At 41.2% G+C, this 12,935-nt stretch overlaps 1 protein-coding gene across 2 annotated transcripts in view; it reads right to left on the bottom strand.

Annotated features, from left to right (window-relative positions):
* Positions 1–12,935, bottom strand: part of cfap299 (cilia and flagella associated protein 299) — a 611,126-nt gene that overhangs the window by 79,355 nt on the left and 518,836 nt on the right. The window lies entirely within an intron of this gene.

Genomic DNA, 12,935 nt, shown 5'->3' with positions numbered 1-12,935 from the left:
TAGGTTAGCTCAGCTGAAAGGCTCAGTTGCACACCATATATTCTACCAAACACAAAGTGTTTTATTAAGTTTGCAGGCTTATGTGCAGCTCCCTTGATACAAACTCCACCAAAACACCACAGGCAGCAGAAGGTTTAAAGCAACAAAAGAATGATCTAATCCAAAAACATCCCAAGTGATGATCGAAAACTACCTGTATACTCCTTTTGACTGTCATCTTTATTGGATAGTAACTATTCATAATGAAATCTACTACAAGCTGCTTTTTGAGTAGATAGAGCTGAGGTGTTAAAGAACTACTTTTAGATCATTATGTTGAAATATCAATGCAGTTACCAACAGCCTGGTGGAACTTACTTCCTTTTCATGAAATAATTTTGAAATAAAATCCTAAAATTGCTGTAACTAATACATTTAAGTCAATTTATTGTTCAATTTTGCCAAGTTCATTTTCTGAAACATTGTCCTGAAAATTCCCTGGCAATGGGAATGGTGCAATAAATAGTCATGGTGTTCATTTGTGATGGTATTAGGTTTGTTGACGGTAAAGTTCTAAACTCAAACGAAGACCATAAGCCTTTTTGGATATAAATAACCATGAGTACTCTCACTAAATGGAGATTATACTGTATCTACTCAATATTAAAAGACTGGTATACTTCCCTGTTTATTCACTATGGTGAGATTAGCTCTCAATTCCCATTATATGAGCACTGGATCAAGAGAAGATATTTCCAGCTAATAACTTAAATAACTAAACACAGTTAATAACTAAACACTGTTCATTTACTTTCAGTGGTACACATTTAAATCAAAACAACACTCTTAAAGCACATTTAAAACTCAGAGGATTTATAAAACACATTCCTAAAACATAAAAGACAAAGGATTTCTGAAACGCAAAGGATTTTGAAAACACAGGTACAATTCCTATAAACTAAAAATACATACCAAAAATGCAGGTAATATATTGTCTGTCACAGAGATATGGATGTAATTGGCACAGTGAGAGAGATGAGAACTGATGGGGATGTATTGTTAGCCCTGGGCTGGCTCATAATCAGGGAACAGTTGTCCTGAGAATACCTTGTGCACACACCTTAGAACAACAAGACCTAATTTCCCAAGCAATGCTTTAAAAATATGTACAAGCCAGTTGTAAAGTTTTGTCGGTACTGTGTACAAGATGCATATACATTACTGATGTTTAAGTTTTTGCATTTGTGTTTACGAATGGAATAGAATGCCCTATTGTAATCACATTTTACTCTAGAACTGTTCAATCAGCATGCAGCTGAGAATTTCCAGGGCACTTTTAAACGGCGTGATGCATGAAAGCAACTAGAACTCACAAATGCCTTTTCTGAAGTAGTCCTTGTAATCTATTCACACGTAATGACTGAGCAAGAAGCATCAAGGACCAATAAATATTTAAGCAAACTGTTAGAAAGAAATAAATCTGAGTAAATCCAGTGGAATAAGTTCAATAATTATAAAGAATGGGAATTTAATAAAGGGATTTTATTAAAATCTTTTCAAGTTATTGATTCAACACATTAACAGAGATATTAAGTAGTAACTTACAGCATAGATAAGCTTAGAATTCTTATATCATTTTTCAATCTGACAATCCAAGTGAAAATTTGTTACAACATTAACTTTGCTGAAATTTGGCAACTGGATGGGAAATGGTTGCCAAGATCTGTTAGACTAAGTATTCAATGAGCAAGAAACAAACTGCTGGCAGAACTTGGTTGATGTTTTGGTTGTCCATTTGCATGGTTTGGAAACTGACTCAAAATGTCAACTGTCTCTTTGCCTCCGTAAATGCAGCATGACCCAACGAGTTCCTCCAGCAGTTTGTTACCTTTTTGCTGCAGATTGCATCAGTGCAGATGCCGTATTTATTTATTTACTGAGAAACAGCATGGAATGGGCACTTCTGGCCCTATGAGCCACGCCACCCTGATTTAATCCGAGCCTAATCATGGGATAATTTACTCTGACCAATTAGCTTAGCAACTAATAGGTCTTTGGAGCATGGGAGGAAACAGGAGCACCTGGAGGAAGCCCACACAGTCAAGGAGAGAACGTACAAACTCCTTACAAGCAGTGCCAGGAATTGAACCTGGGCCACCTATACTGTAAAACATTATGCTAACCACTGCACTATCATGCCACTCTGACTCAGAATGGCTCAGCTACAGCTAATGTCAGCAAAGCAATGACCAGAAAAATGAATTTAATCACTGAGTGAAATCATTGACAATGATTGAAAATAGAGGGGAATGCAACCACTATTAGGACTGAACCACCTCCTGCTTCATGGACCACTTAAAATCAAAAAATGAATCTTTTTATATAGTAGGACCCTATAAGGCATTTCTGGATTTAATTACTCTGATCTATTCTGAGTATCAATTGTGGACATCATCTAATGCTAACTGCTCAGAAGCTCTTGCAGTATTATACTTACAAGAGCTGGAAATATGTTCATGTTATATACATTTTTAAAGAATTCCTTTTATTTAAGCTGTTAAGTGTGAGGTGCTACATTTTGGTAGGACTAATCAAAATAGGACATACATGGTAAATGGTAGGGCATTAAGGAATGCAGTAGAACAGAGTGATCTAGGAATAATGGTGCATAGTTCCCTGAAGGTGGAATCTCATGTGGATAGGGTGGTGAAGAAAGCTTTTGGTATGTTGGCCTTTATAAATCAGAGCATTGAGTATAGGAGTTGGGATGTAATGTTAAAATTGTACAAGGCATTGGTGAGGCCAAATTTGGAGTATTGTGTACAGTTCTGGTCACCGAATTATAGGAAAGATGTCAACAAAATAGAGAGAGTACAGAGAAGATTTACTAGAATGTTACCTGGGTTTCAGCACCTAAGTTACAGAGAAAGATTGAACTAGTTAGGTCTTTATTCTTTGGAGCATAGAAGGTTGAGGGGGGATTTGAAAGAGGTATTTAAAATTATGAAGGGGATAGATAGAGTTGACGTGGATAGGCTTTTTCCATTGAGAGTAGGGGAGATTCAAACAAGAGGACAGGAGTTGAGAGTTAAGGGGCAAAAGTTTAGGGGTAACACAAGGGGGAACTTCTTTACTCAGAGAGTGGTAGCTGTGTGGAATGAGCTTCCAGTAGAAGTGGTAGAGGCAGGTTTGGTATTGTCATTTAAAGTAAAATTGGATAGGTATGTGGACAGGAAAGGAATGGAGGGTTATGGGCTGAGTGCAGGTCAGTGGGACTAGGTGAGAGTAAGCATTCAGCACGGACTAGAAGGGCCGAGATGGCCTGTTTCTGTGCTGTAATTGTTATATGGTTAAATATTGGAGATCTGGAGAAAGGTACGTGATCTGGTGAGTCCAAACTATTGAACATAGCCACTGAATGGGCTTGCAAGTCAGTACTTTCTTTTACTCCTCCTTTCTTCCAGACTGTGTCAATCTGTATAAAAACTGCAAACTAAATTTACAAAAGCATGTAACTTCTTCCAAGATGGCGGCGCGACACAGTTTGCAGCAGCCTCTCCGGAGTTGATATCTGTTATTTGTCAAGCGGGGTGCCGTGCACAACCCTAATCTGATGAAAAACAGACTTGGGAGCATGGAGGAACATCTGGAAATCTCCAGGAAGGCCTCTGCTCTCCAGGAAGCGTTGCTGTTGCTGTTGTGAGGTCTGGGTCTCTGCTGAGAAGAACAGGCCCCCAGTCCTTGGGGTCGCGTTGCTGGTGACCGGCTGCAGGGGCGTTGTAGTGCGCTCGGCAGAGGATGGTGCTCAGAGAGGCTGTGCCGGAGGGGATGGTCGGAGGCTCGGAGGTTCTACGGACTCGGAGTCCGCTGCGGTCAGGTCGCTTTCAGTGTGTGCTGCGTCTGCGAGGCTGGTTTTGACGGAGCTTTCATTGTGTTCTGCGTCTGCGAGGCTGAGTCGGGCGGCGCCGTGGAAGTCCATAGCGGGGTATTCCCTTCTGCCACCTGCGTGGGATGACGAGACTATCGGGACCCTGAGTACTTGTGGAAACTGTGTGGTGGTTTCTTTTGAACATATAGTCTTTTAACATCTTTGGACTATTTTTACTGTGCCCATGGTCTTTTTTTAATCAATTATGGTATTGTCTGCACTGTTGTAACTATATGTTAACTATAACTATATGTAACTATGTGGTTTTGTGTAGGTCTTGTAGCTTTAGTTTTTGGTTTGTTGGGTGGTAGAGTTGGTCTCCTGACTTGGTGTGTCTGGGTAGTCTTGTTTTGTCTGGTGGATTTGGAGCTCCTCTCCGGGGAACGCGCTAAGATGGTAGCGCCACATTAATACGCAGCAGCCTCTCCGGACTCTGGATTTGGGGATTACCAAACATTATGTGGATTTTCTGGTGTAGTCTGTGCTTTTGTGATATCATTCTGGAGGAACGTTTTCTCATTTTTTAACTGCATTGCATTTGTGGTTTCTAAATGACAATAAACCGAAATTCAATTCAATTTAATTGTTGTAAATTACTAGTACGTTCAAATCTAAGAGCAGGGGAATTTTCTTATGGGAGGAATCACAAATTAAAATGAAGAAATGAAACAAGTTATTCTAAACTTACATAGCAGTTTATCATGTTCTGTCAGTGGTATTTCATGATATGTCAGGGCTGAAGCAGAACCTATGAAACCAAATAATATCTGCAAGAATACTGCTGTGGGAGCTGTACACCAGAAGCGGAATTACTGACCGAACCAGAGTAAACTTAACTGCACAAGATGTTTCAGGCCGTGATCCTTCATCAGGATCTCTTTTCCATAGATGCTGCCTGGCCTGCTGAGTTCCTCCAGCACTGTGTATGTGTTGCTCTGGTTTTCCAGCATCTGCAGATCCTATCGTCTTTGTGACTGTACTAGATGTGTTACATTACTTGCACTATTCTTAAATACAGTGATTGTTATGTAAGCCAGTCGCAAAAGAAAGAAGAAAATGGGGAAAGTAAATTTCATTGCACTGAAAAATGATAAATTTTGTACTAGAAGTTATTAGAATTGTGGATAATCTATTCTTCCAAAAAAATGTTAATTTAAAACTACATGGAAGAATAGTCAGGTGAGATGTTCAGCTGCAAATTCTGCCCTTTTGTCAGAAAGGTCTTTGTGGAAATTTCATCAGATGGAAATGAACCATGACACTCATCACATAACATTTACAATTGTACTTATTTGTGAAACGGAGTCACAATTGATTCAATTCCTTTGCTCTTTGCTTTGCTCTCACAGCAGCCTGTGAGCAGATTACCAATAACCCTATGAAAAGGAAAATTGATGCTATAAATTACATTCCCCTTTAGTTTCCAGTCAGTCCATCATCAACTTCTGTTTTCAAAACCTATAGAAAGAAATAACAAGTGAATGCAAATGTAATATACTAAACTAAATACGAGGGGCGATTGATATGTTCGTGGCCTAAGGTAGCTAGCACATTTATTTTTCAACATAGTCCCCGCCTACATTTATAGACTTAATCCAGCGGTCGTGGAGCATACGGATCTTGGACCTCCAGAAAGTGTCCACAGCAGGGGTGATTGATAAGTTTGTGGCCTAAGGTAGAAGGAGATAAGTTATACAGCTCTCGTTACATGCACATACAGGTCAACTCTTTGAATGATTATGCAGAAAGTTTGAAGTTAATAACATCTCCTTCTACCTTAGGCCACGAACTTATCAATCACCCCGATGCGTTATTAACTGATGTTATTAACTTCAAACTTTCTGCATAATCTCTCAATAGTTTTCAACATTCGATTGTTTTAAAATACCTGTCAGTGATCAATTCAAAAGCCCATGAGCATTTAAATTTGTCAGCATGATCCAAGACTCAGGCCCATAAGCCTCTCAGTTCCCCCTCCGCCTAATTAATACCGTTCAGGTCCTCCAAATCTGGCAAACATAAGCCTATGTGGATGCGAAGTATGGGGAGTTCATTAGCCCAAGTCCAACATTATCTAATACCATTACTGGGACTCTATAACACGAAGATAAAAAAAACTGCAATGCTGGAAATCTGAAGGGCCTTTCACCCAAAATGTTAGCTTTATTTGTCTTTCTACAGAAGCTGCCTGACCTGCTAAATTTTTCCAAAAGATTCTGGTTTTATACCAATAACATGAATTGTTCTAAATATCACCACAAAAATACACTTCAGGGATGCAGATACCCCTTACCTCATAATATTCACATGATTCATGACAGCACTACTCATTACCCTTATTCGTTTGCCATCCCAAATATTTCTAGTAACTACCAAGAGAAGTAGCTATTACAAATCTTAACCATCCCCTGCAGCTCTATATAAGTAGGCCTGATGATCTTTAAGAGGACATAGCTTCTCCCTAGTTACCCTTTTACTGTTAATACCACTGAAATTATGTGAATGGAAATCGTATATAAATAGTAATGTGATCACATATTTGGAAAATCCTACAAAAGGTAATGGATTCAGCCCGGTACATCACAGGTAAACCCCTCCCAACTACTGAGAGCAACTACATGAAAGATTGTTGTATGAAAACAGCATCCATCACCACCCAGGCCCTCTTCTCCCTGATGCCATCAGGTAAAAGAGGCTCAGGACCTGTACTATCAGGTTCAAGAACAGTTCCTACCCCTCTTGAACAACAGTGATAACTACACTCACTTGCCCCATCATGAAATATTCCTACAACCAATAATCTCACCTTAGGGACTCTTTATCTCATTATCTTACATTCTCATTATTTATTGCTAATTATTTATATTTACATTTGCACCATTTGTTGTCTTCTGCACTGTGGTTGATTTTTCATTGACCGTGTCATTGTTAATATTCTATAGATTTGCTGAGTATGCCCGGAGGAAACCCAATCTCAGGGTTGTGTATTGTGACATGTCTGTACTTCGATAATAAAATTTACTTTGTAGTTTTGAGGAATACCTGCTCCCTGCTCTAGTTCTTCAGCCAAATTTGTCTGGCCTGCCTTTTTATTCCTGGACTCTCTAGCATTTGGCACCATGGATAATCAGAGCTCATTACCCTTGAGGTGCTGCATTTTAGTTTCTTACTCAGCTCCCTGCAGGACCTCATTCCCAGCTGTAGATATGTCATTTGTACCAATGCGGTCAATGACCTACAGCTGTTCCCATCGTCTTCGAGAATATTCTGCACCTGTTAAGAGACATCCTTAACCCTGGCACCCAGCAGGCAACATACCACCTTGGCATCTCCTGATGCCACAGGATCTCCAGTCTGTCCCTCTCACTATCGAGTTTCCTATCACAAACACCCTGCATGACTGCACTTTCCCTCTCAGTCTCAGAGACAGTGACAGTACCGGTGAAGTGACTGCTGCTGCTAGCCACTGAGAGGGCGTCCACATCAACAGTGTCCAGAGAGGTATGGCTATGAGGGGAAGAGCCACTGGGAAACATTGCATCGCTTGCCTACTCTTTTCACTTCTGACAGAAGCCTGTACCTTAGGACTCATCTATGATGCTTTCAGCTTCCCAGATGATCCTGAGTGCCTTCAGAGCCAACTTCATTTGTGTGTCAGGAGCTGCACCTGGGTCCACTTCCCACAGAAGTAGTCACCAGGAGCAGAATTAAGCCATTCAGGAAAATATAAGTTTGCTGCTGATGCACTGTCTCGAGCAGTCAACAAGAAAGAAAAATGTGACCAAGAGATTAATGCTGATATACAGGCCCATATTGGCATGATTGTCATCTCATTCTGGTATCTCCATTCCTGCCTTTCTTACTTCCTTCCAAACCTGCAGCTTCGTTTCTCTCACATTCTATTCCACTCCTTTCTGATTCTTTTTCCACCTACTTATTATAGGGTTAATTTACACAAGCCAAAATGCAATATTGTCTTGCCTTGAGGAAGGAAACTGGAGCACCCAAGGAAACCCAGACAGGTACAGTGAGAACATGAGATCAGAAACATAGAAACACTGCCGGCACAGTACAGGCCCTTCGTCCCACAATGTTGTGCCGAACATGTACTTACTTTAGAGATTACCCATAGCCCTCTATTTTTCTAAGCCCCATGTACCTATCCAGGAGTCTCTTAAAAGACCCTATTGTATCCACCTCCACCACCGCCGCTGGCAGCCCATTCCATGTACTCACCACACTCTGCGTAAAAAAAACTTACCTCTGACATCTCCTCTGTACCTACTTCCAAACACCTTAAAACTGTGCCCTCTCCTGTTAGCCATTTCAGCCCTGGGAAAAAGCCTCTGACTATCCACGTGATCGATGCCTCTCATCATCTTATACACTTCTTGCAGGTCATCTCTCATCCTCTGTCGCTCCAAGGAGAAAAGGCCAAGTTCACTCAACCTATTCTCATAAGGTGTGCTCCCCAATCCAGGCAACATCCTTGTAAATCTCCTCTGCACCCTTTCTATAGTTTCCACATCCTGCCTGTAATGAGGTGACCAGAACTGAGCACAGTACTCCAAGTGGGGTCTGACCAGGGTCCTATACAGCTGCAAACATTACCTCTCGGCACTTGAACTCAATCCCATGGTTGATGAAGGCCAATACACTATACGCCTTCTGAACCTCACAGTCAAATTGTGCAGCACCTTTAAGTGTCCTATGGCCTCAGACCCCAAGATCCCTCTGATCCTCCACACTGCCAAGAGTCTTACCATCAATACTATATTCTGCCATCATATTTGACCTAACAAAATGAACCACCTCACACTTACCTGGGTTGAACTCCATCTGCCACTTGTCAGCCCAGTTTTGCATCCTATTGATGTCCCGCTGTAACCTCTGACAGCTCTCCACATTATCCACAACACCCCCAACCTTTGTGTCATCAGCAAATTTACTAAATCATCCCTCCATTCCCCATCCAGGTCATTTATGAAAATCACAAAGAGAAGAGGACCCAGAATAGATCTCTGAGGCACACTACTGGTCACTGGCCTCCATGCAGAATATGACCCATCTACAACCACTCTTTGCCTTCTGTGAGCAAGCCACTTCTGGATCCATAAAGCTATGACCCTTGGATCCATGCTTCCTTACTTTCTCAATAAGCCTTGCATGGGGACCTTATCAAATGCCTTGCTGAAATCCATATACACTACACCTACTGCTCTTCCTTCATCAATGTGTTTAGTCTCCTCTCTCACCTCCCACGGCAGACTGGGGTATATCTCATCCGGTCCCAGTGACTCATCCAACTTGCTGCTTTCTAAAAGCTCCAGCACATCCTCTTTTTTAATGTCTATATCCTCAAGCTTTTCAGTCCGCTGTAGGTCATCCCTACACCAAGGTCCTTTTCCATAGTGAATACTGAAGCAAAATATTCATTAAGTACCTCCACTATCTCCTTCAGTTCCATACACACTTTTCCACTGTCACACTTGATTTGTCACCAGGTTCAGATATGGCCAAGTGAGGACTGAGAGACACTGAAGCGGGTTGATACTTCATAGACTTTAATGCGAACAGTGTTAAAGGGAAAAGAAAACAATAAACTCTTGGCCAAGCAGGACCGTTAACTAAAACGCTCAAATGGAAAACAAAGCCTACACTGCGGCTGAAAAGAACAACTAAGAATAAAATGAATACCGCTAGTCTTCAGAGGCAGTTGACTCGCCAGTCCAATTTCTCAGGCAAGGCGGAAGACAGGCAGCAAAGTGTTGCTGTGTCCATGTCCAAGTCTCGACAAATACTGAGACAGAATAAATGGAGTTAAATACTATCATAATGAAATAATAATTAGCTGACCTGTGCATATTCACAAGCACAATCGCCATATCTGCTGCGCTGCGAATATGTGGTTGTGACATGATTGGTCCTATTCTCTCACATCTTATCTGCTTGCTCTTCACATACTTGTAGAATGCCTTGGGGTTTTCATTAATCCTGTCCGCTAAGGCCTTCTCATGGCCCCTTCTTGCTCTCCTAATTTCATTCTTAAGCTCCTTCCTGCGAGCCTTATAATTTTCTAGATCTCTATCATTACCTAGTTTTTTGAACCTTTCTTCTCTTTTTGATTAGATTTTCAACAGCCTTTGTACACCACGGTTCCTGTACCCTACCATCCCTTCCCTGTCTCATTGGAACAGAGAGATTGACTGAAACCATGAGACAACACCATTAACTGTTGCACCACCATGTCCCCCAACTGCATCATGGTGATTATATGTAATGATATGCTTACAAATGAAAGGCACAAGACGAACAGTGTACATAGAACATAGTACAGGAACAGGCCCTTTAGCCCAAAATGTTGTGCCCAACCAGCTAAAATGCAAATTAACTCCCCTCCCAAAAACTAATCCCTCCTATCTACACACTATCATATCCCTCGATCTTCCTCATATTCATGTGCTTATCCAAAGATCTCTTAAAAGTCTCTAATGTATTTGACTGTAGGCAGTGCATTCCAGACACCAACCACTCTCTGAGTAAATATATTACCACTCACATCCCCTTTGAACGTACCCTTCTCATCTTCAATGCATGCCCCCTGTACTAGACATTTCTACCCTGGGAAAAATATACTCCTTGTCTACCTTATCTATGCCTCTCATAATCTTATAAACCTGTCAGATCTCCCCTCAACCTCCGTTGCTACCCAAGTTTGTCCAGCCTCTCATGTTACTGTAGCATACACCTTCTAAACCAGACAGCATCCTGGTAGATCTCTTCTTCACCCTGGCCAAAGTTCAACATCCTTCCTATAGTGGCGCAACCAGAACTGTACGCAATACTCCAGATGTGGCCCAACCAGAGTTCTATAAAGTTGCAACATAACCTCTTGACTGTTGAACTCAGTATGTCGACTAATAAAAGCAAGCATTACATAAGCCTTCTTAACCACCTTATTGACCTGTGTAGCCATTTTCTTGGAGCTATGAACTTGAACATCAAGATCTCTCTGCTCAGCAACACTGTTAGAGGTGTTATAGTTGTAGAAATATACAGCATAGAAATAGGATTTATATTCCACTGAGCCCATGTTGACCACAACCTCATCTTTCCCCTCAAACCCATTTTGTTCTGCCCACATTTCTGGTAACATTAATCACTATAAGTATATGATTGACATCCAAGATGCAATTTTCTAGCACATATAAACTTCAGAAGCTATGAAGGCCAATTCTTGGGCTTACTAAAGAACCCATCCCAATCCAAGCTGTTCTTGATGAAGTCAGGGAACCATAAAAAGTTCTGGAGTTTTCTAGAATGGTTCTCAACTGGTGGATGTGTTCAAAGATATTTTCAATCTCTCATTGCAACAGTCGGAAGGTCCCAGCTACTTCAAAAGGGCAACAATCATACCAGTACACAAGACGAGCAGAGAGAGCTACCTAAATGACTGTCACATAGTAGCCCTCATACCTATGTCGATAAAGTGTTTTGAGATGTTCGTTATGGCTAGAATTAACTCCTATCTCAGTAAAGGACCTCAACTCGCTACAATTTGCCTATCACAATAGGTCTACCTGCCGTGTCTGCCACACAATCTCATTGGCTCTCCATGCAACCTTGGATTACTTGGACAATACCAATCCCTTATGTCAGGATGCTGTTTATTGACTACAGTTCAGTGTTTAACGCAACCAGTCGTACAGTTCTGATTGAAAAACTTCAAAACCTGGGCCCCTGTACCTCCCTTAGCAACTGGACCCTTGACTTTCTGACTGGAAGACCACAATCTGTACAGATTGGAAATAACATCCTCACCTCACTGACAATCAACACTGGCACACCTCAGGGATGTGTGCTTAGTCCACTGCTCTACTCTACACCCATGACTGTGTGGCTAGGGACAGCTGAATGCCCTCTATAAATTTGCTGATGACACAGCTATTGTTGACATGATTTCAGATGGTGATGGGAAGGCGTACAGGATCAAGACATATCAGCTTGAGGAGCAACATGCACTCAACGTCATTAAGACTAAAGAACTGATTGTGGGCTTCAGAAAGAGTAAGACAGGGGAGCACACACCAGTCCTCATAGATTTGGAAAGAATGAGCAACTTCAAGTTCCTGGGTGCCAACATCTATCCTGAGCCCAACATATCGATGCAGATACAAAGAAGGCACAACAGTAACCACTTTTTATTGGGAATTTTAAGAGATTTTGAATGTCACCATAGGCATTTGGAAATTTCTACAGATGTACCATGGAGAGCATTCTAACTGGCTACAACATTGTCTGATATTGGAGGGGGAGTGGTGGCTACTGCACAGGATTGAAATATGCTGCAGAGAGTTGTAAAGTTAGTCACCTCCATCATCATGGCACTAGGTTCTGTAGTATCCAAGACAACTTCAAGAAATGATGCCTCAAAAAGGCAGCATCCATCATAAGGACCCCCATCACCCAGGGAATGTCCTGTTCTCATTGCTACCATCAGGATGAAGGTGCAGAAGCCTGAAGGCACACATTCAGTGATTTAGGAAAAGCTTCTTCCCCTCTACCATCCAATTTCTGAATGGACCATACTACTTCTTTTATTTTTGCATTACCTATTTAATTTTTTATATATGTATATATACACACATACATATATATGCATTTAAATTATATAATTTAACTTATATATAAATTTTCCCAGTCCAGGGTAGGCCTTTCTTTCTTGGTATAATCCTTCACTCAGGATACAGCTCCATTTGTAGAATGTCTCCACAGCTGTCAAAAAATGTGAGTGGGCTGTATCCATGAAGCATTTATCAGGAGTAAATTTAATTCCGATCAGCTCCACTAATTGGCTGATCCAGTTCACCAATTTAAACCTCCCTCTTGGTGAGAAAATAAGTTGCAAGACTCTAGTGTAAAAAGAATATATGGAATAGGGTGGATGAGGTCACTTTACAGAGAGCTAGCATGAATCTGATGGGTCAAGTGGTCTCCTCCAGTATTGGAATTAGTAACTAAATTTCCC

This window comes from Hemitrygon akajei, chromosome 13 (assembly GCF_048418815.1).
Source record: "Hemitrygon akajei chromosome 13, sHemAka1.3, whole genome shotgun sequence".
NCBI lineage: Eukaryota > Metazoa > Chordata > Chondrichthyes > Myliobatiformes > Dasyatidae > Hemitrygon > Hemitrygon akajei.
The sequence above is the reverse complement of the archived record's forward strand: the minus strand, read 5'-3'. Positions and strand labels throughout refer to the sequence as shown.